This window comes from Balaenoptera physalus (genome assembly GCF_965194825.1).
Source record: "Balaenoptera physalus genome assembly, chromosome: 4".
Taxonomy (NCBI): domain Eukaryota; kingdom Metazoa; phylum Chordata; class Mammalia; order Artiodactyla; family Balaenopteridae; genus Balaenoptera; species Balaenoptera physalus.
Window position 1 is genome coordinate 139980972 of NC_138891.1, and position 22920 is coordinate 140003891.

At 38.8% G+C, this 22920-nt stretch overlaps 1 protein-coding gene across 5 annotated transcripts in view; it reads right to left on the reverse strand.

The window, feature by feature from the left end:
- Positions 1 to 22920, reverse strand: part of ERG (ETS transcription factor ERG) — a 293551-nt gene that overhangs the window by 111338 nt on the left and 159293 nt on the right. The window lies entirely within an intron of this gene.

Genomic DNA, 22920 nt, shown 5'->3' on the forward strand with positions numbered 1-22920 from the left:
GTTTTCAAATATTTATTTAAAATCCAAAGCACTTAAATGACTACGAATGCTTTATAATGGCAGCAAGCTGGCCCCCTCCGACAAACGTCCAGATTGCAGACAACAGACCCCAATAGAACTCTTGGCTACACAGAGATGCCACGTCCTCATTAAGTGTTTTAAAATCTGAGCTGTAAGTTCAGGGCCACACGTCTGTTTTCCACTCAGAGGAAATACAGCTAATGTAGGCCTGAACATTCCTTAGAGGATTTCAGGCCTCTTAATTACTCATTTTCAGGAAATTACTTGTTCTCTGGAAGAAACAACATTTTGCTTTGAATCTAGCTACACGAAAGTTGGGCCAGTAAAGAGGTGTGGTCTCCATAGGGGACCCGCAGAACACAATAGACCAAACCCTGAGTCATCCAGCAGCTCTTGGTTTCAGAGGCAGACAGTCAGTGAATTGATTTCACTCAGACTTAGGCCTGTCTACCTCAGAGCTCTAGAAATGAGCCCAAGTTTCTATATCTTTCACTGATCCCAAGATTTCCCCTTGTGATGAGGAGAAGGAAGGGGAGGAAGGAGAGGAGGAGAAAAGAAAGAGAGAGAGAGAGGTGGGGGGAGAGAGGAAAGAAAGAGAGAAAGAAAGAAAGAAAAGAGGAAAGGAAATGAAGAAAGAGAAAGAAACAAACAGAGGGGGAAAAAGGAAAACGAAAGAAAGAGAAACTATAAGAAATCTCATGTAAAAATCAGAACCTGACAAATTCTCAGCATCTACATTTTGAGGGGATGTTGATTTCCTCTCTTTTCATCTCCAAACAATAAATGAGATGGCAGGCTGATTCAAATTGTGTTTCCCCTAAAATTTCAAAGTACTGAGTTGTTTTATCTGGGCAGCTTCCACTAGGATTCAGGAGTGCTGGGAAAAACGCTCTTTCAGCTCCACTGAGACTCCTTGTTTTTTACTCTCCTAAGAAGCATCAATTTCAAATGTGAACTGTAGTACCCTAATAAGCAGTGTTCTATTATGAATTTCCCAAAGAGCAGCCTTAAGTAGGGTGACCCCTTGCTAAAAAAAATAGCCATGGAAGAAAGTTCTGTGCGGTCCCATCTCACCACTGCCGCCTGGTTTCTGACACAGCCCTTGTCCTCTACAGCAGGAAAGCATCAACAATTTTATGGAGATCTAATTCTTCGTTGAGGGTCTGCCCTGAACTCCTTGGTTCTTGTTTAATTCAAATCAGTGAACAGTAACATTTTTTTAACTCTTTATTTAGAAATAACATCAAACTTCAAATACCATATGATATCACTTATATGTGGAATATAAAATGACACACCAATAAAAATTTTTTTAAAAGCTCATTTTAATTAAAAAAAAAGAAAGCAATAAAACAAAATAAAATACGATACAAATGAACATATCTACGAAACAGAAACAGACTCACAGACATAGAGAACAGACTTGTGGTTGCCAAGGGGGAGGGGGTGTGGGAGAGGGAAGGATTGGGAGTTTGGGATTAGCAGACGCAAACTATTATATATAGGACTGATAAACAACGAAGTCCTACTGTATAGCACAGGGAACTATATTCAATATCCTGTGATAAACCATAATGGAAAAAAATATGAAAAATAATATATATATATGTATAACTGAGTCACTTTGCTATACAGCAGAAATTAACACAACATTGTAAATCAACTATACTTCAATAAAATAAAAAAGAAAACAGAAAGAATGAAACTTATAGAAAAGTTACAAGATAATACAAAGAACTCCTAATATCCTTCACCAGTTCCTCCAACTTTGGTAATTTACATCATTTGCTTTGCTATCTCTCTCTCTCTCTCTCTCTCTCCCTCTCTCTCTGTCTCTCTTACTTATGTCTAATGCATATATATGTATATACACACATATTTTATTCTTTAATAAAATTTTGTTAGACTAATGTACTTGCTTGGAACTTACAAACAGAAAACTCTATGCTACTCTTTGATTTATTCCCTGAAGATTCTACCCATAAGTTTCATTGTGTCTAATTCTGAAAATGCATATAACACAAAGTGATGTAATAAAAATCCAGTTTTGAGATAATGAGTTGTAAACCCAGCTACAAAATTAAAAAGGCAAATCGTCCTCATTTCTAAGGACAAATGCTGACTGATGTCTATCATCTTCCAAGAGAGTTATTCCTGATGTCTAGGATGGCATAATAGCATCCCACTTCAGCATTCTCTGACTATTTAATGCAAAGTTCTAAAAAAAAACAAACAAACTTCAATTGGCTATTGACAGCATAAGTCATATCTATTAATTAGAATATATTTAGTAATGCAGAAATCATTTCCCAAACATCGCTCTGGGGGAAATCATCTGAAGATATAGGTATCACTCTATGCTCCCGTCACCCACAACCAAGCCTCTGCCATTAAACGGCCTCAGCACCAGATCACTCAGCGGCCTAAGGACCGGACTGCCCTTCCAACGAGACACCACCGCTCCTTGGGGGAAACCACCCTCAGGTCACTACACAGACCCATTTTGGGGCAACTGCAGGTGACCTCCACCTGGGTCACCCTGCCATGAATCTGTCAAGACAGGGCCCTTTTCCACCCTCCTTGGGACTCAGTAAACACCATGCTGGAACAGTGTGGCACCCCCAGCATATGTGTGAATAAACTGCACATTTCCATTCTGTACTTATCCATCATGGACCCATTACCCATGAATTTACCATAGCCCTTCAAAAGCCTGTTCATATCTTACCCCAAATGAAAAAGCAAAGAGTGTAACATAGACTCTACCATTACGGTAACTATAAAAGGAGCACTGCCATTTATTTATCCTAAAACCACAACTTCCCATTTTCTGAAGTCAACAAATTCTCATCCTTCTTCTCCTACTAACTTCTCTGTGTGGGATCTACAGAGGAAGCTCAAGGGCTGAGAACACTTTTGGGTGAAGGCAACATAGTTCTAAAAATCATGTACGAGCGTAACAAAGAGATAATGAGCCAGAATCTTAATTGGAGACACAACAGAAGATTCACTCATGATTGACTGATTGATCCCTGTATTCAACATCCATACAACGACATACTTATCGTCATTGAAAATACTGCAGGAAAATGATGTAGTAGATGAATACTTAGTGATATGGAAAATTATGGTACGATGTCTGGTAAGTTAAAAACGAGGTTATAAAGGAGAATTATATCACAGACTCATTTTGTTAAAAATAAAAAGGCAAAATAGAAATATTAGTCAGCTACATACTACAATACTAATAGTAGAGAATCTTTTCTTTTTTGTTTTTCCCCCTTTCCCCCTTGGTTCATCTATATTTTCAAAACAGTTATAATAACTTCAATAAAAATAAAGAAATAGTAAAACAGAATAAAATTTACTCACCTATTCTACAAAATATGTAGAACATATTGCTTCATATGTTCAGCAAGCCAATATTATGAAAAAAAAGTGGGGAAGAGGGGAGGAGAGTTCTAGATTCAATGGAACTTAAGAAACCCAAAGCCCAAATGCAAATGATGGTCTACAATTAGATACTGATATGAACAAATTAGAAGTCAAAGGCTTTTCCAGGGGTGCTAGAGAAATCTGAACATATAATGATTGTTACGTCATATTATAGATTTATTGTTAACTATTTATAGCTTTAAGAATACTTTGTAGGAAAACGTCCTTACTACTTAGAGCTGTGTTCCAAAGTATTGAAGATGAAAAGGTAATAATTTCTGTAATTTATTTGAAAGAATTCATGAAAAATGACATAATGCAAATATGACAAAATTGTACAATTGTCAAATCTCAATCATAACTTACATGAGTGTTCATTGTATTATTTGCACTCCTTTGAGTTCTAAATTTTTTATAATATAGTGTTAAACAAAAGTTTCTCATAGATGTCTTTCTTTAAAAAAGTTACAATAAACATGTTACATTGTAATGAAAAAGTTGTATAACATGCAGTGTTCTGTTTTTTTTCCTAAATATCTGTATAACATGCAGCACACGATACCTATTTGTCAAACTCTATATGTGTGTGTACCAAAATGCACATTCTTTTATAAACATCTACAAGAACAGAGTAGCTCTTTTTGATTAATTTCATTAAGGGAACCCTGCAGACACTCATGTGCTTTGTAATGGTCATCTCCCCAGCATTATTCCCTCCAGTCAATGAGTGCCTTTTCCATGCCCACTCAGCGCTCTGGTGGGCACTAGGAAACAAGGATGACAGGACTCTGGGTGTCCCAGACACCCAGTCCCTGGGTGTCTCAGCATTCAGGAAGTCTCTGTTCGGCAACTCAAATTCCGCACACATAAAACTGCAGAGCGTGGGACCAATCCATGAACCGCAGACTCTTTACGGGCAAAACAATAGGATAAAAGTGCTGTATATTTATTGTCCCTAGGATGATACATGAATCTTAAAATGTGTAATGTTTGGATTATTCAAGAGAGCCCGGCAAGAAGGATGTCCCAAGGATTTTTGGCAGGGACATGCCTGTGATTGTAGATAAGGATCAAGCATCTGGAGCTGTCCCCACAATGGAAAACTACATCACTCAGTGGAACTTTTCCGTCTCTATCAATTGGAGGATTTGCCTGAGAACACAGGGAGCATAAGGCACTCTTAGCCCCCAAGGTCACCTATCTTACACTGGTTAAGGACTATTTTTCTATTCAAAGCAGACTTCGTGAGGACAGTTTCACTCCATTGGGTAAGACTCTGTGTGTGTGTGTGTGTGTGGCGTACCCTCCAGCCGCTCATGAAGAAATAATCCAATTACAATTTAAATAACTATTGTTTCAACACTTTCTCTAAGTGGTTAATATATTCTTCAGCGTCTTGGTGGATTTGAACTAATCTAAACCAAGGAAATTGTTATCACACACTAAATCCTCAACTTCTCAACACCAAGTTGCTTAATTTGGAAGCATGTGTCAAGTTCAGTTCTATAGGCTCAGATGGAGCAATGATTTCAGTGCACACGATTTCATAAGCATCACCTATATCCTCACATTTTGCCAACTTTGTCTCTTACCCAATGGTTCTAAAAATGCAGGAGTATTAAAACCCATAACAGGAACCCTAAGTATGTCAACTTAATACTCGTGGCTTAAAAAATATATATTTTTTTAATTAAAAAGCAGAAACAAAAGAAACAAGAATACTTATTTTGACACACTAATTTAGTATAAAGGAACATTTAAATTTCCTTTTTCAAAGATCATGTTTCTATATATAATTTGTGAACCATAAAATGCATTTCAAGGTCTTCATCCATCTAACTGGGGCATAAATTAGTGTAAATGTTATAGTCATCAGATTGCCACTGGTTCACCACAGGACAGTCTAGCACCCATGTCACGTAACTGGAAGGCACACAAAGGCACATGGCCCTCTGCCTAAAGGCTGTCCTGTTCCTCTGCCCGCTACTCAGATCTAGGGTTCTGTGTCCCAATGACTAACCTCAGCCATCACCCCTGGCCACCCCGAGAAGTTATCTGGAGCTACGGAAATTAAGTTAGATTTTGATCACTAGTTAGATTTTTAAATGTTTTTTTTTTAAAGTGTGTCAGTCTCACTTATAAGATACTGGACATCAGCATTTATTTTTGTCTTGATCTGTAATGATTTTGTAAATTATTTCTTAAAGAAATTATATACTCTTTCTCAAAGAAACAGCATTCAAATCGCACCATAATGTCACGCAATTAATGGAAATTTACAGAGAAGCCTGCATTCCACAATTGCTCCGTCTGTTTATAAAGGCGTTTTAGTTTCAGATTGAGATGGCCTTTCTTTCCACATCACTTAATTTGTTTATGTTTTTGCTGATATATTTCTATCGCAATTGGAATCAGAAAGGAAGCCAAGGAACAAAGTGCTGTGCCATAAATAATGCATTTAGATTTGCATGAGTGTAATCAGGCAACCTGCAGACTTAACTTAGTCCTAGGCCTACACCTTGAAGGCAGGTATGTGAAACAGGGTCTCACTATGGCAGCCCCGCTAGGCTGTATTCTCCCTGCATTGTACCCTCTCTGCACTGTGCTCTTTCTCTGCATCGCATCCCCTCTACATGCCCCCTCTCTATATTGTATCCTTTCCCTCTGCAAAGTGAGGTACAGAACTGTTCCCTCTTGGAGGTACAGAGTACAGGCCAGTTTTTTTCCAGTTCACCTTCACGGAAAGAAAATTTGTTTACTTCTATTTAAATACACTGAATTGACTCGAAACTATGATGTAGGTTAATTCATAGGTTGCATCTGATCCCAATACAAATCTCAGCACATAATTTGGGAAAAGTTGCAGTCTCCGGGGACAAGTGGAAGCGTTCTTTCTGAATGTATTGTCAATGAAGGGCCAGAAGAGAAGCGGCGGTTTGCCTAGAGGATACTATTTTATCCTTTATTACAGCTACAAAAATAATCCTGCCTCAAGAATTTCAGGAAGCAACCACCTATTGACCAAAAAACTAAAGTACTTTGTTTATTTGCTAGCTGGAAACCAGAAGTAAGCTTTGCAGGGAATTTCTTTTTGAACTGCTTGATTGTTGTCACTAGAGGGCGCTAAATGTCCCTCTAAAAGGTCCTTAGAGGGGAGATAAGTACGCATAATTCTTGCCTCTACGTTTCTTGAATTGATATTATTATCCTACAAAGTTGTCTCATTTATCCACTAAAATCAAAGTCCAACATTCAAAATGTAGAACATTTTTGAAAATTTTAAATTTTTCATTATTATGGAGCATAAGGAAATATAAATTATATGCATCTGCACACAAGACGGAATTCCCCATAGGTCCAGTGGTTAGGACTCCGCGCTTTCACTCCGAGGGCACAGGTTCAACTCCCCGTCGGGGAGCTAAGATCCCACAAGTCCCACCGACGCGGCCAAAAAAAAAAAAAAAGATCTGCACATAGGACTAACGGCATCATTCTGGGTGAGATGTGACTATGGAAACTGTATAATTGTTCTACATCACTATTAATAATTTCAAACCCTGAAAAATATTCTATTTCACAATAATTCTAAAGGGCTCAATATGTTCCCAGTGCAAGTTTCATCAAGTAAATGATAAGTTTTGAGGGCATTTATTTTCTGGTCTCAGGGTTAAGCACTTTGCCTGAACTCAGATATGAGTATACCCTTTTCAGACATGAGACCTGTAGGAGGGATATGGATTATACTGTAACATGTGAGAGACACTTTGTGGTCCCTTCATTTAAGAAAAGAAACTGTAGTCTCTTGGGATATGCTTATAATACAACACTTACCAAAAGGATATACAATATGAAGGTATATATAAATATAGTTGAAATAAAAAAGCTTTAAAACTAAATACGAGCGTTTTCTTGAAAATAACCCTATTATGCAATTACACTGACTTTCAGGTCATCAAAAACACACTTAAAGCAAAATGCAGTGTCTTGGAAATATTTGCAAAACCAAAAAAAGTTAACTGATTTTGCAACTTTCCTCTTTTTGTCTTCACTTGTACTTAAACATATCTGTAGAATTTCCTTGTTTTTCTTCCACTTTGGTTCCTATACCAAGGAAGAGTGAGGGCAGTAGATGAGGGTTGTTTGGGCTCCGGGCTGCCCAGAGCGGGGCTGCGTGGGGATGGCTCCCACAGACATCTGAAGAGGCCCCAGTAACTGCAGTTGACGATGGATTTTCCTCTCGGTCTGCCAGTGGAGCAGAGGTTCACATGCGGTGTGTTCTACAGAAGGATAGTTAAGGCAGTATTTCATCTGTCCGTCTGTGATTTTTAAAGGGAACGACAACTTTGACTTGGGCACGTAAATGGCGCAGAGTAGTGGGGTGAGGCGTTGAAAACTGTAAGAGTAGGGAACCCCTCATCTAGCTTCACACTGACCCAGCTCCAGATACAGGACGTCAGCAGCTGAGGACAGCACAGCCAGCACCCACAATCCTAACTGCCAACGATAAGCTGTCTCAGGTGGGAACTGAGGATGTGAGCGCAGGGCTACCACCTACGTCCGCAGGTGAAACAGACCTGCACACGCTGGCGGGGGAGCCTGGGGACATCCCTCAGGGAGCACAAGCCCAGGGTGGCACCCCAATCCCAAGGGCCTAGGCTTAGGGCGGAGGGGCCTCAGCCTGGCCTCATCCTCAGCCTCCTTAGTGACTTAAGGAGGCATCTAATGCACCTGTCCCAATTTTCCATGTGCACATCAATGAGTAACTCTGCAGGCTTGTTCAAAGGAGGAACTAGCACACATTGAGCATGTTGCTCTGTGCCACCCTCCGGCACCCCACAGACTGAGAGCAGCAGCCCCCAGGGGGCCCCAGGGCTCTGTCACAGCGCTGGGGCTCAGCAAGCCTTTGCTGAATGAATGAATGAATGAATGAAGATGTCTACAGAGCCAGGAGCCCTGGGAAGGGCAGCATGGGTTGTGCCAATGGGCAGCCCAGGAGGGACCAAAAGTCAAACTTCGGTCAAGGGACCCTGGGTAACAACTTTGGAGGTGACTTTCCTGAGCCACTGCCCCAGATCAAGGTGCTGGGAAGTGAAGAAGGCAAAAGGGTCTCTAAGAGATCTTCCAACTCTATAAATTATGGGATTTCCATCTCAGTAACTGACCTAAATACCTGGCAGTGAGTAGATATTCAATCATAAATAAATAAATACTGAATGAATGAGCAGGCAAAAAAAGACTGAACGAGTGAGTGAGTACATGCCCTCTATTTTGCCTGCACCACACTGTATTTACAGCAGATTTACCCGACCTGCAAAATGAAATAATGGCTCCCATTTGTACACTCCATAGCCCTTGCCATTTTTCAAAGCAACTCTGACGAAAATTATTTCCAGCTAAACTATTTCAGCAACCGGGTTGGCTTCACATGCACTGAATGACAGATTCATTGCATTTCTAGGCACTTGTTGTATCACCCATGACAACTATGTTTCCCAAGACAGTTCAATAAGATGTCCTGTCACACAATCCCATCTTACAAGGTGACATTGACATTGCTCCCATCCAAGCCGGTGGGCTTCTGACTATAGCGTAAGTTCAGCTACGTGACTTCCAAGGCTACCTGTAAAGATGATACAGCTTCCACCTGGTTTTCTGGGGAACAGCAACTCCTACACCTCAACCACCATACTGAGAGGAAGTCCAAGGCACACGGAGAGGCCATTTGTAGGTCATCAGTCAGGCCAGCAGCCCGCACCAACCTCCAGCAGTGTGAGGCAACCTTCAAGGTGACTCCAGCTCCAACTGCCACTTGACTGCAACCACCCGAGAGACCCTGAGCGAAAACTGCCTCTCTCAGCCCTGTCAACCCCTGGAACCACGAGGAGTAATCAAACGATCATTGTGATTTGAAGCCACTAAGTTTTGGAGTGATGTGTTAGCAGCCATAAGGAATGAGGATGCCATCAGAAGATCCTTTATCTTCTGCAGCATTGTTACAGCAGAAAATATTTTTGCTATGTGCTTATTCATCCATTCATGAAACCTTTATTGGCACCCATGATACGCTCGGCATTGTGTCGGCCACTGAAGATGCAGGAAAGAAGAGAAACAGTCCTCAAAAAAACGAGCAAAAAACCCTGTATATTAGTTGGAGAGAAAAAGATGCCAAAATCACAATAGCATCGTAACCCAAGAGAAAGGACAAACATTGTGAACATACAGCTCTTTCCTCCCCTCTTCTACCTTCTTCCTCTCTCTGCTCATTAAATGTAAACGTGCCTCAGGATCACTGGACCCCATGGAGATGGAATCCCTGCTGCTCTGCCCCTGGCCTTCACCCTGGGTCCACACCAATGCCAGCAGCTCCCCAGGCTTCATACGGCTGGTGCCCCATTGCCATTTGTTAGAAACATCTCTGCCCATCGACCCCAGATGACTCTCCCAAGGAGACAGGGGAAAACTTTAATTTCCCCCTCCGTGACTTCACAGAAAAGGGGGTGGGAAATGAGAAGCAGAGGGAGAGGATTCATTACCTCGAGTTACTAAGAAGAAAAGCCCTAGTGTTTAGAAGGTGTTGTTATTATTTTCCCTGAAACATTAGCTCCTAGAAATCAGGGGCTCTGTCCCCATGGCCGTCTCGAAGCCTTCCAGGACGCCTTGGGGGCTGCCGTCGGTCAATTTTTGACTATAATGAGAGCCATCTGGAAGACGGCAATGGTGGGTCTGGGACGAGAGCTTTACTACGAGCAAAGGGACACACAGTAGGTCTGTGTTTCCAAGAACCACAGTGCCGCGTGCTCATGCCCCAAAAGAGGACGAGGAAAAGCGCAGTCCTGAGTGGAATTCTCCCTGAACGTTTGAGGTTTAATTAAAGAAGGTCAGTTACCTTGCTTTTAACCCCTCACGTTGAATTCTTGTAGATGAAGCATCGCCGTTCCTCTCCTCAGGCAGCTGAAGCACCCAAGCCTCACCTCCCAGACTGAGCTAGGATTTGAGATATTTGATTCCATATCACTTAAAGCTGTCTCGAGCTTTTCATCAGGAATGGAAACCATTAATGTGTCTCACACGCCTCTCTCTGTTTTATGGAATTCTTGCACTGGGGAGCTCTTTTTCTTTTATTATTTTCTTTAACAGCCAGAAAACTGGGAAGTTCACAAAGAAATCGTTCGACTGCCTTAAATGACCCTTAACCTAAGAGGTTTGGCCTAATCTGTAAATTGGAGTTAAAAGTATTTCAGGACCTTTGGAGTGGGAAGTTCTTTGTCTTTAAAAGAGCCCGGAGACCCCTAACAATGGGGCTACACATACCTTGGGCTTCTTTGTTAGTTACTGCAAACCAAAACCAGATGTGAAATATCAGTGGCTACCTTGTACTGACCCAGGGAAGTTGAGGCTAATCCAGATCACTCTTAATAACTCAAAACTGCCACCCTTTAACCATCTAATTTTTTTCTCACTTATAAATGCAAAAAAGAATCAACAGTACACGTTAAAATCCATTTCCCTCTGAACACATACAGATTTTCTCTGATAAGAGCCAGAAATGAAAGCTCTCTCCACCAAACTGTGCTGTTGTCATCTGACTAGGTTTTAGGTTAGGTGATCATCGCCGTTAACAAAACAAGATCTGAAAGGAGAGAATTTATACTGAAAATGAGATATTTGTCTTGTTACCTTTTCCCAAGACTCAGTAGATGCAGAGTTCCTTGAATTAGCCAGAGTGCTTGTAAATGTAAGAAAATAGATTTAAGGCAAAAAATCTAGCAACCTAAAATGTTTCTCTAACATGGAAATCATTTGAATTTCCAATCGTTTTCCCGAATTTTAAAAGTAATCGATATAAGTGAAAGGGAAAAATCAATAGAAACAGGAATGATTCAGCACCTCCCAAATGGAGAAATCAATCATTCTGCACTAAATTTGAACATTCTATCAATATTGTCTATTTACTAAATCCAAGAGGAACTATTTTAACATAAAATTAAATATAAAATTGTTTTAGACATTGAATATTGTTTTTTACCTTAAAGCAGGCACAGAGTAGAATGATTATAGATACAAGGCTAGACATTGATTTTTAGTGCCTGTAACTATGGCAATTACACTGTCATGCTACATAGGACTTCTAGTCCTACAGTGAAATTAGACTGGTGCATACATATAAATAAGAGGAAGACTAAGACAGAGTCATAATCACATTTCATCAACATAAGACTGTGGATGAGAAGATATAAAATACACCATGATTTAATGTATCACTTGGAAAGAAAAAAAAAATTCAACCAAACAAAATTAGCCATAACACTTGCTTATCCATCAACTGCAGACACATCCCAACTTTTGGAAACCAGTATGTGCCTTAGCGTAGAGGTAATGTGGTACACTCACAGAAGAACAAATCATGAGAGCGCTAAAATGTTATTCAGAGCAGACTGCAGGGCTTCTCAACCTGTGGGCTACTGACATTTGGGGGCTGGGTAACTTTTTGCTGTGGGAGCTGTCCTGTGCACTGTAGGATGTTTGTTAGTATCCCTGGCCTCTGCCCACTAGATACGAGTAGCATCTTCCATACCCTCGGTTATGACAACCAAAACTGTCTTCAGACATTCCCAAGTGTCCCTGAGGGTAGAGGCAAAGTCACCCCAGTTGGGAAACACTGGAACAGAGCAATTCAATTTGATCAGCTTAACAATATAATTTAGTTTATGTATAAATGACAAACTGGAAAGCCAACTGGAAAGTGTACTGTTAGATGAGATGTACTGACCTAAAAAACATGACATAAACAAATAGCTGGTGCATGGATAAGAGTGCCTGTTGGCCATCCCAACCAATGGGATGTAAAAGAGCTCTGAAAAGTGCTCAACATCACCAATCGTTAGGGAAATGCAAATCAAAACCATGATGAGATGTCACCTCACACCCGTTAGAATTGCTGTTATCTAAAACAAAAACAAGAAAGGGAAATGGCAAGTGGTGGTAAGGATGCGGAGAAAAAGGAACCATTGTGCACTGTGGGTGGGAATGTAAATTGGTACAGCCACTATGGAAAGCAGTATGGAGGTTCCGCAAAAAATTAAAAATATAACTACCATAAGATCCAGCAATTCCACTTACGGACACTTATCCCAAGGAAACAAAATCACTATCTCAAAAAGATATCTGCATGCTCCTGTTCATTGCAGCATTATTAACAGTAGTCAAGACATGGAAACAATCTAAGTGCCCATCAACAGAGGAATGGATAAAGAAAATGTGGTTTATATATAAAATGGAATATTGGTCATAAAAAAGAATAAAATTCTGCCATTCTCAACAGCGTGGATGGACCTTGCGGGCATTATGCTAAGTAAAGTAAGTGACACAGAGAAAGACAAATACTGCATGATCTCACTGATATGTGAAATAACAGTAATAATAATAATAATGAACTCATGGATACAGAGAACAGATTGTTGATTGCCAGAGGTAGCAGGAGAGGGGTGGGCAAAATGGGTGAAGGGGATCAAAAGGCACAGAGCCCCAATTATGAGATATTTATCTTACAGCCCCCGGAATGTTATGTACGGCATGATGACTATAGTTAACAATACTATGCTGTATATTGGAAAGTTGCTAAGAGAATAAATCTTAAAAGTTCTCATCCCAAGATAAAAGAATGTGTAACTGTGTGGGAATGGATATTAATTAGACTTACTGTGATAATCATTTCACAACACATACATATATCAAATCATCATGTTGTACATCTAAAACTAATACAATGTTATATGTCAATTATATGTCAATACAATTTTTTAAATTAGAAAAATTAAGTAACGTGCATGAGGCAAGTCACTATCACAAGATGTCACTATTTATACAGACTATCCAATAACTATGAAAAGAATTAAAGAAGATCAAAATAAGGAAGAAATTAAAGAAAATCAAAATACAGCATTTTGGGCCTATCCATATTGAATATTTTCAAAAATGAAAAAATTTTAATTTTTGCAACACTGGCAAGAATGTGGAGGAAAGAGCACTCTCATTCACACTTATTAGGAATATAGATTAATACCTTATCAGAAAGTTAATTTATCTTTTGACTCAGCAATTTCTATCCTAGAAATCCACCTTTTAGAAATATTCACAAGAGACAAAGACAGGTGCAAGAATGTTCACCTGTCTAGCAATCGTAAAAATATGAGAAAAAATTGAATGCTATCAATCAGAGACTAAATAATAGACTACACAGTATTAAGAAGAATGAGATCTAAATTCACTGCATAGAAAATGTTCAAGGCATAATACGTTTTAAAAATTACCAGATGTGTGTTACTAAATGCAGAGAAAACATCCTGAGGTATAAAACTCAGTTTAGAGGTTGGGATCATGGGATAATTGCCTCTTTTTAAGTCAAACATTTGTGGAAAGTTGAGCTATAACACATGTGTGTTGCTTCTGTAATCAGAAAAAAATTTAATTCATATTCTGATAAATAAATATTAAAATGTCACAGAATTTAAATATATTAATAAAAACATATAATAGGCTACAGAATAGACTTTACAAAATACATAACATAAATACAAAGTAATATAGATACAAAGAGGTAGAGGTTTAATCTCTTAACCCAGAAATATTTGAGCATCTATTTTATTAAATTAATGTTAGTAAAATAATAAGTGAGACTCATTAATAAAAGCTCCTGGGAAAAATAAAATTTTAGTTGAGTCACACAGGATTAGAATGTGTTCAGACTGTAGGGGGAAAAAAGTGTCAAAGTATTTTAGGAATAAGAAATTTAAAAACTCAGGTAAAGGAGTTGGTTCAACATGAAAGGAACAAAGAAGCTGCAGGTAAGATTATTCCAAGAAATGTGTCAAAATGAGGGAAATATCTTGTCATCTATAGACAGATATTTATTATTGATTCATTTTGGCAATGAGAATTCACAAGACTAATTTAAAGGACACACATAAAATGCTTCAGATTAGAACACATTTTAGGACATGGCATGAAGAAATGGCTGTAGAAATTATTTATATCCTAACTTGAACTAGGTTTGGTTCTGCAAATTAAAGAAGAAAAGTAAATATGAAATGGATTAGACAATAATGTTACTGTTTCTGTGATTAATCTCTCACAGGAAACAAACAAGGGTATTAATCTTAAGAAGTTAGAAAAACCCAGAGAAAAAATAAAAAAGATATGAACAAAAATTTTTAATTTTTTTTTTTTTTTCTTTTTTGGCCGCACGGCATGTGGGATCTTAGTTCCCTGACCAGGGATAGAACCTGCGCCCCCTGAATTCGAAGTGCAGAGTCTTAACCAGTGGGCTGCCAGGGAAGTCCAAGAACAAAATTTATAAAATAGATAATGAGCATACAGTGGAAAAAGACTAACAAAGCCCAATCTGGTTCTTTGATAAGATTAGTTATTTATAAATCCTTGATGAGTACAAATAAGGAGAAAAGAGGGAAGGTTGAAATAACCAAAGTCAACAATAAAAAAGGGGGACTTCCCTGGCAGCCCAGTGGTTAAAACTCCATGCTTCCTCTGCAGGGGGCATGGGTTCGATCCCTGGTGGGGAACTAAGACCCTGCATGCCGCAAGGCATGGGGGGAGGGGGAGCTAATAAAAAAGGGGCCATTATTACAGATCCTACAGACATTAGGAGAATTATAAGAGCACATTATAAATAATTTCTTATCAATACATGTGAAAATTTAGCTGAAATTGATAAAATTCTTGAAAGATATAATTTACCAAAACTCCCAAAGAAAAAACAAAAAATCTGAACTACTGTAACTAGTAAAGAATCATCTAAAACCTTCAGAAAAATGAAGAAGGAACATTCCAAGCCCAGACTGATTTATCAGCAAATTCCAACAAAAACAGGAATTAATGTCAGTCTTACACAAACTTGTCCAGATAATAGAAAAAGAGGAAAGTTTGATATCAAAATGTGACTAGGATATTATGAGAAAGGAATATTATAGACTAATCTCACACATAAGTGCAGATGCAAAAGCTTGAAAATAATCCCAGAAAACCAAATCAACAGTATATAAAACAGAATCATATGTACTATGATGAACTTGGGTTTATTCTAAGACTGCAAGGTTATTTCAATCAATATAAATTATTCAATTTGCATTGTAAAGAAAAAAATCATATGATGATCTCCAATAAAAGAGGATAAAATTCAATATCAATTCATGATAAAAATTCTTAGTAAACTAGAGATAAAAGGGAACTTTAACAATATCATAAAGGGCATTTACCAAACCCTACAATAAACCACATACTTTAATGGTGAAATACTGAAATCTAATTTTTTAAAGTTCAGAAAAAGACGAAGAGGCTCACGATCACCACATGTGTCACAAATTGTATTGGTGGTCCTAGATGGTACGTAAGGCAAGAAAATGAAATAAAATGCCAAGGGATTGGGGAAAAATAGATAAAACTTTAACTATTTGCAGATGATATAGTTTTTTGCATAGGACTTCCAAGAGAATTTAGAAATGAGTCATCAGAATGACTAAGTTTGGGAACTTTGCTGGTTAGGTCAATACAGATAATTCAATTTTATTTCTATATATCAGCATCAGGAGAAAATAAATTTTAAATGATAGTTTTTGTATTAGCATCAAAAAAACTTAAAATATGGGAATAATATAAGATGTGCAGGACCTTTACACAGAAAACTACAAAATATTATTGAAAGAAGATCTAAATAAATGGATAGCTATACCATATTCATGGATTGAAAGACTTAATACTGTAAAGATGTCAATTCTCTTCAAACTAATCAACAGATTCAATGTAGACTCAATCAAAATTGCAACAAGATTTTTGTAGAACTTGAAAAATTGATTCTAAAATTTGTATGAAAATGCAAAGGCCAAAAACAGACCAGATATTCTCAAAGAAGAGTGATTCTTAATGACAACTTGCTCTAGAGTAGTATTCATGCAGGTAAAAACAAACAATGGAAAAGAAAAGAGAGCCTAGAAACAGAGTCACACATACATGGACACACTTAATTTTTGACAAAGGTATCATGCAGAGCAGTCAAGAAATTCTTAGAAAATAGTGCTGATGAAATGGGATATCCAAACAGGAAAAAGAAACTTGACAACTAACACCATCACAAAAATCAATTCCAGGTGAACTGTAGATATAAATGTGAGAGGAAAACAAAGTTTCTGGAACATAATATAGAAGAATATATTTATGACTTTGGGATGGAGAAAATTTTGTAAAAAGGCACAAAAACACTATAAAATTAGACTTGTAAATTGAACTACATTAAAATTAAGAAAAACATTAAGAACTTCTTTTCACCAAGAGACCCTATTAAAAGAATAAAAAGGCAAGCCATGGAGTAGAAGATAATACTTTTAACACATCTAACCTACTCTTCATATCCAGAATATGTAAAATACACCTATAAATCAATAAGACACACAACCCAATGGAGAAACAGGGAAGAAAGTTGAACAGGCACTCATAGAAGAGGCTATCAAATGCCCATTAAATATAGGAAAAACTCTTCCACCTGGTTAGTAATCCAGGAAATGCAAATTAAAACCACGAGATAACACAACATATACATCAGGATGTCTAAAATGAAGAGGAATGACAACATTTTTGGCAAAGATGTAGCAACAAGAACTTTTGCACACAGCTGGAGTTCGGAAAATATCTTTATTTATGAGTCAGTGTTCTTATAGGAAACAGATACAGAGAGTTTAATGAAAGAACTTATAAAGATAAGGGCAGAACTGAGTAAAAACTAGAGGGTGATGAAGTCCCAAAGACCAGCAAGAACAGGAAGGCATTATGATCCTCAGGCTCAAAACAGCAAGGGAGAAGGTGGTTATTAGCACCTAGAAACAGATGCAGCTGTAGCTTTAACTATAGGCGAGGACAAACAATAGGAGCTGTGGCTTTCCCTAGAGAGAAAAAGCCACTGCCAACCTGTGGCCAAAGAGAGAAAGTTGGGGAAGTTAATATGTAAACTCTCTCTCCTCCTCCTCTCTGATTTCCTCCTGGTGCTTCTCATGAGCTGAACTCAGTGGAAGACAGAGGACCACGGAGCACCTCTGACGTAGTCCACAGGTGTCCAACTCCCAGGTAAGAAGCAGGGCAGAGAAGGATAGAGAACAGACTGGAGAAGTAAACGGAGAAAATCCAGTACACCTATATCATTAAAGACTTTGCAATTCCACTACTTAATACATACACAATCAAATATATGCACATGTGCACCAAAAGACGCATACGGGAACGTTCTCAGCAGTATTCACTGTCATAGACTGATGCTGGGAACAGCTCAAATACCCTTCAGTGGTAGAATGAATCAATAAAGTGTGGCCTATTGTGGCACACTGGAGCCTCTACAGAAATGAAAATGAAGAAACCACAAACAGCAATACAGATAAATGCCACAAATGTAATGGTGAGTGAAAGCCCGACACAAAGGAATACAAGGTACAATTACCTTTATATAAAGATTGAAAAGGAGGCAAAGCTACATTCTAGTGACTTGGTATGCATAGTTAGATGAGAAAACTGCAAAGAACAGCAAAGAAGCAATGATCTAAAAATTAAGATAATATCTACCTTCAGAGGAAAGGAAGGAGGAGCAAGGATTGGGGAGGGGCACGAGTGGGGCTGTTCCTGGAATTATAATTAACCACGGTGCACATTTATCTTTCAGGTACTTTTCTCTCTGTGTTACACTTCAAAATTTTTTAAGTTAATAAAAAGGTTATGTAACCATGAAATATTAGATGCTAGGAATCCATTCTCTTGTTTGCTCGGTTAAACAATGTAACTGGCTATGTAACAGGGAAGAAACTTTGTATTCTATTGCAAGTTAATCACTAAAGGGATGTTGCCGATAAGCTTAAATTATACATAATGGCCCTTCTCTGGGAATCCTGCCTCCCAGATAATGAGCATTAAGCTCCAATACCTTTGTTTAGCTCACAGGAAACATACTGACCAGGCCCACCTGTGAATGGTTGCAAGAAGGAAGAAAGTAACACATCCCCTCCCTAGGCTGTTCGCAACCAGGACTTGACCCCCTCCCCTGTGAGTATGAAAGCAGCCTGAATTCTAACTCGGGAAAGATCTCAGTCTGCTGGCTTTCTGAATAAAGTCGCTATTCCTTGCCCCAAAAACTCGTTTCTTGGTTTATTGGCCTGTCGTGTGGCGAGCAGTACAAGCTTGGACTTGGTAATGGCTACGTGGGTAAGATGTAAATTCGGACAGAGACCCTGATCTGGGAGAAAGGAACAACTGAGAAGACTCTGCCACCCAATTAGCTTCCAAATAAGGGGAACGCAGAGCAGGTCATAGAAAACATTTCATGTAAAATACCTTTTGTGTAATCCCCCCTCAAAAAGAAAGGAAGAAAAAGAAGGGAGGGAGGGAGGGAGGGAGAAACCTCCAGGGCTAACTCTTCTCCTCAACTCAGCAGATCAGAATTTTTCACGTAGGGAATACTTTTACAGGCAGCCGAATGAAAGCACGGGATTTGGCAGTGAAAAAGGGATAATCGTGACTTGCGGTAATATACCAATTCCACCTTTCCAGGTGGGAGGAAGTGGAGATCAGTAATATGAAGGATAATGAATATTTCTCCTGACCCTCACCATTCTTCAGTGAGGGACATCTCCTTGGTGAGGGTCCAGAAACTGGAGAGAGTGGCCCTCAGTGACATGGGGCCCTCACCAGGAGGTGGCGTTAAGTTAAAATGTACACAACAAATAGGGGCCATTTCCAGATGCAGAGGAGCAGCCCTCCAGGTGAGAGACCAGCTACTTCAATATTCCTGAGTCAGGCTGTTTGGCACATCAGAGAAACACAATACTGGAGCGCCATGAGCCAGGGCCCAGTAATTTCATCCAGTGTCTGCAAAGCGGGCAAGATCCAGATTATACTTGGGAGTTTGGACTTATCCCCAGTATGGCGGGAAGCCACTGGGGCTGGAGATGAAATAAAGATTGTATGATCTGATGGACGTGCTCTAAAGGCTCCAGATGCTGCACGAAGGAGAAGATTGTCAACATGCACAAAGGGAAGCTGGGAGAATGCAGCTAAGATGCTACTGTGTCAACCCAGGTGAAGGATGATGGACCAGGAGCCACCAGAGGAAGAGTTGACAGGATTGGCTGATACACTGGAGGCAGAGAGTAAAGAAAAGAATCAGAGATGATTTGTGGCGTCTGGATGTTGTTTTGTTTAATTGCATGGCCTTTGCAACTGGGAAGATCGTGTTTCCACTTTACAGAGATGGGGAGACTTGGAGAATACAAGTTTGGGGAGGACAGGTCAGGATTTGTACGTAAAGTCAAAGTTGCTTATGGATATGCATGTTGAGATATCAATTAAGAGATGCTTATAAACAGGGAGGTAAGATTGGCAATCACTGAAATTGGTGGTCGGGGAGGGGAGTGAAACCATATGATTGGACCACATTTTTTAAGGGGGAGGTGGGTGTGGACAAAGTGATTAAAGCTGAGCCTTGGGACTGTCCGTCACTTAGATGCTGAGCAGAGATAAAAGAGCCAGCCTATGACTCAGGGCAGTGCAGGAGGATGTCGATGCAGCCTTGAATGCCTGTCGGAGATCTGTGGTCACAAATGCCGAGTGAGAGCAGCCAGCACAGTTCTGTATGTTCTCTCAGGTAACGTTCAACGGCTCCAAGTGCAGCTACTATGAGTGGAGCCAAGCCCAGGGCCAATCATCACAAAACCTTACTAGGTATGTCTACTCTTAGCCGAACTTTACAGCGGAAAGTACGGAGGCCCAGAGAAGTTAAGTAACATGCCCACCGTCACAGCCATTAGGGGATAGTTATAATCAGGGCGGCAAGAATGGGAATCATTGACTTTGAGGCAAAGTCTTTCTCAACCATATGTCATATCCTTAAACACTGTTCTAACGCTACCTCCAAAGGAAGGGGGAGAAAAGGTACTCTGGGACCAAAAAAGCCCACAAAAAAGGAAACTTGACAAAAAGAGCCAAAGTGTGGAACTTAAGAACAATATTCAGGGTTCTTGGGAAAGGCATCCTCCACAGAAACACAATACGGTTCATCACAGTGCGATGAATAAAATGAGAGAGGAAAATGATGCAAATGAAGTTCATTGAATTTGTCTGCAAGAAACCGTAATTCAGGTTTTGAATTTTGGAAACTAAAATAAGATGGGGAACCACTTAGGAAATGTTTTAGAAATCTGCAGCCCAGATTAGACACAACGATGACAAAGCTCCTCTGAGCAGGCAGAGTTAGACTACCTGGAGTTCCAAATAAAAGAACTCAAACTGGCTATTATGATCAGACAGGCATTAAAGGGGCTCTGGGGGTACATTTTCAGATCCAGACACTCTTATTTGTGATATTCTTGATCATATATTTGCAATGTGTGGTTTGAATATTAAAAATATGATGTGAATGAAATTCAGTTATTTCTGGGTATAAATTTGATAATCAGCCCTCTCATCAGCTAAAGTTCTCAGTATGAAGGGTTATAATTTGTGTTACGTGCAGTAACTACAAATAGTACCATCTGAAAATGGAGAGTTTTCTATTATGGAAAGAATTGCTTAAATCTAAACCTAGAGTAGCATTCATAATTTTTCATAATGTGTGGTCCCCTCCCTATGAATAAGTGATGGCAAAAAAAAAAGGTTTGCTTTTAGAAAGTGGTATAAGTGTGACCTGTTTCATATATAAATTTTGGTAAAATATAGTCAATTGAATTAAAAGATGTAATAAAAAGATGTACTTTTTCTCAAATGAAAGGAACGATTTACTTCTGAAGTAATGGTCTTTACAAAATATGCATTTTTGGTTTCCTTTTTCTTAGTGTCTGTAAATTTACTAATAAAAGGTTTTGTCTTGATTTACTAACGTTTGAAAAGATGCATTATATTGGTATTGCAAGAGGATATCATAAATTAAAAATCCATACACGAACTCTATTCTCTTATTTGCAATATGACAAATGATTATACAAAGTCACAATCAATAAAAGCTGTTTGAAAGTTATAAAGTGGATTTGGCCATAACTGCTCTACCAGCAATGTTAAAAACACCCCAACTATTTTTAATTATCAGTTTATAGTGCAGATCAAGCATGTCAAAATATGTCATTTTAATCAAGCAATTATCTATATGTGGCTTCATTTTACAATGTGAAAGTTCGATCAGATATTTCCAAGGTATTTATCAAAGTTCAACAGTGGTCCTGTCTCATAAATCAATTTCATGCTAGACAAAAGGAATAAGCAAATTCTTGTTTGTTTCAGTATTTTCCAAGCCATCCCAAAAGACACAGTTGTTATTCTCATGTGAATTTCCAGTAAAAATCTGATTAATCTTGCTCTGACCATCTGTTTAGATACGATATGATGGAAATAATACAAAAAAAGAAGGTATAAGCTCTATTAGACTATTTCTCTTGGACATAAAATGTGTTTTGGGAAGAAATGAGTTGTTCCATATGAGCTAGGGGCAGTTATTTCTTACGTGGGAGCAACTTTGGCTGTGCAAAATGGTTTATCAAAGGAGGCTTTGTGTTTGGGGGAGCTGAGCTTTCCACTCAAAATCATTTCAAGTAATGCCATTGGATCCCACACTTCCAGGCTCCCTCCCCGAAATGGGGCCTATAGTTCTCAAAAAACCCACACAGGTGGCAGAAAGGGCAGACTAAAAATAATGTGGGTTAATGTTTATATACTGTCCATGGTTGTCTAGTGCAGATAAACAGTCCATTATGTTCTCCCTGTACCTTTTCATAGAATCCAGAGTACTGTTATTGTTGCTATCTTATATAACACCAAGTCTGTATTTATAGTAAACATTCTAATGAGTACCTATCACTGACATCTCCCCAAAAATACTCAGAAAAAAATATCTAAGAAAACATCTCTTTTCTATTTTATCTAAACAGTGGTATTGGTTCTTAAAATAATGACAAACACTAGTAATTTATCATATGCCAGGAATCCCTGTAAATGCTTTATGTACATTAATTATAAGCCGTTAATTCTTAACCATAGTCCTACGAATGAGATGCTATTCTTCCCATTTTACAGATGAAGAAACTAAGGCTTAGACAGGGTAAGTCCTTTATCCAAGTTCAGAAAGTAAGAGGCAGGGTCAGAGTTGCAACAAAGAACTCTCTAACCACGAAACTGGCGGTCATCCTGACCTGCTTCTCTGGGCTTCCACTCTGGTTAATGTTCTGTGTCTATTCTCACTCCATTCATTACTGTAATTCTCAATTAACATCCCAGTACCCATGTGGAATACTCATCTACATCTAGCCCAATTTGCTACTGGATTTCAATGTTATTTCATATGAAAACAATCAATAACTGAAAGGGCCTGGATCTGGTTTCAAAAACATAATTTGAAAGGAATTCACTCTGAAAGCTCCAAGAAGCCCAGTG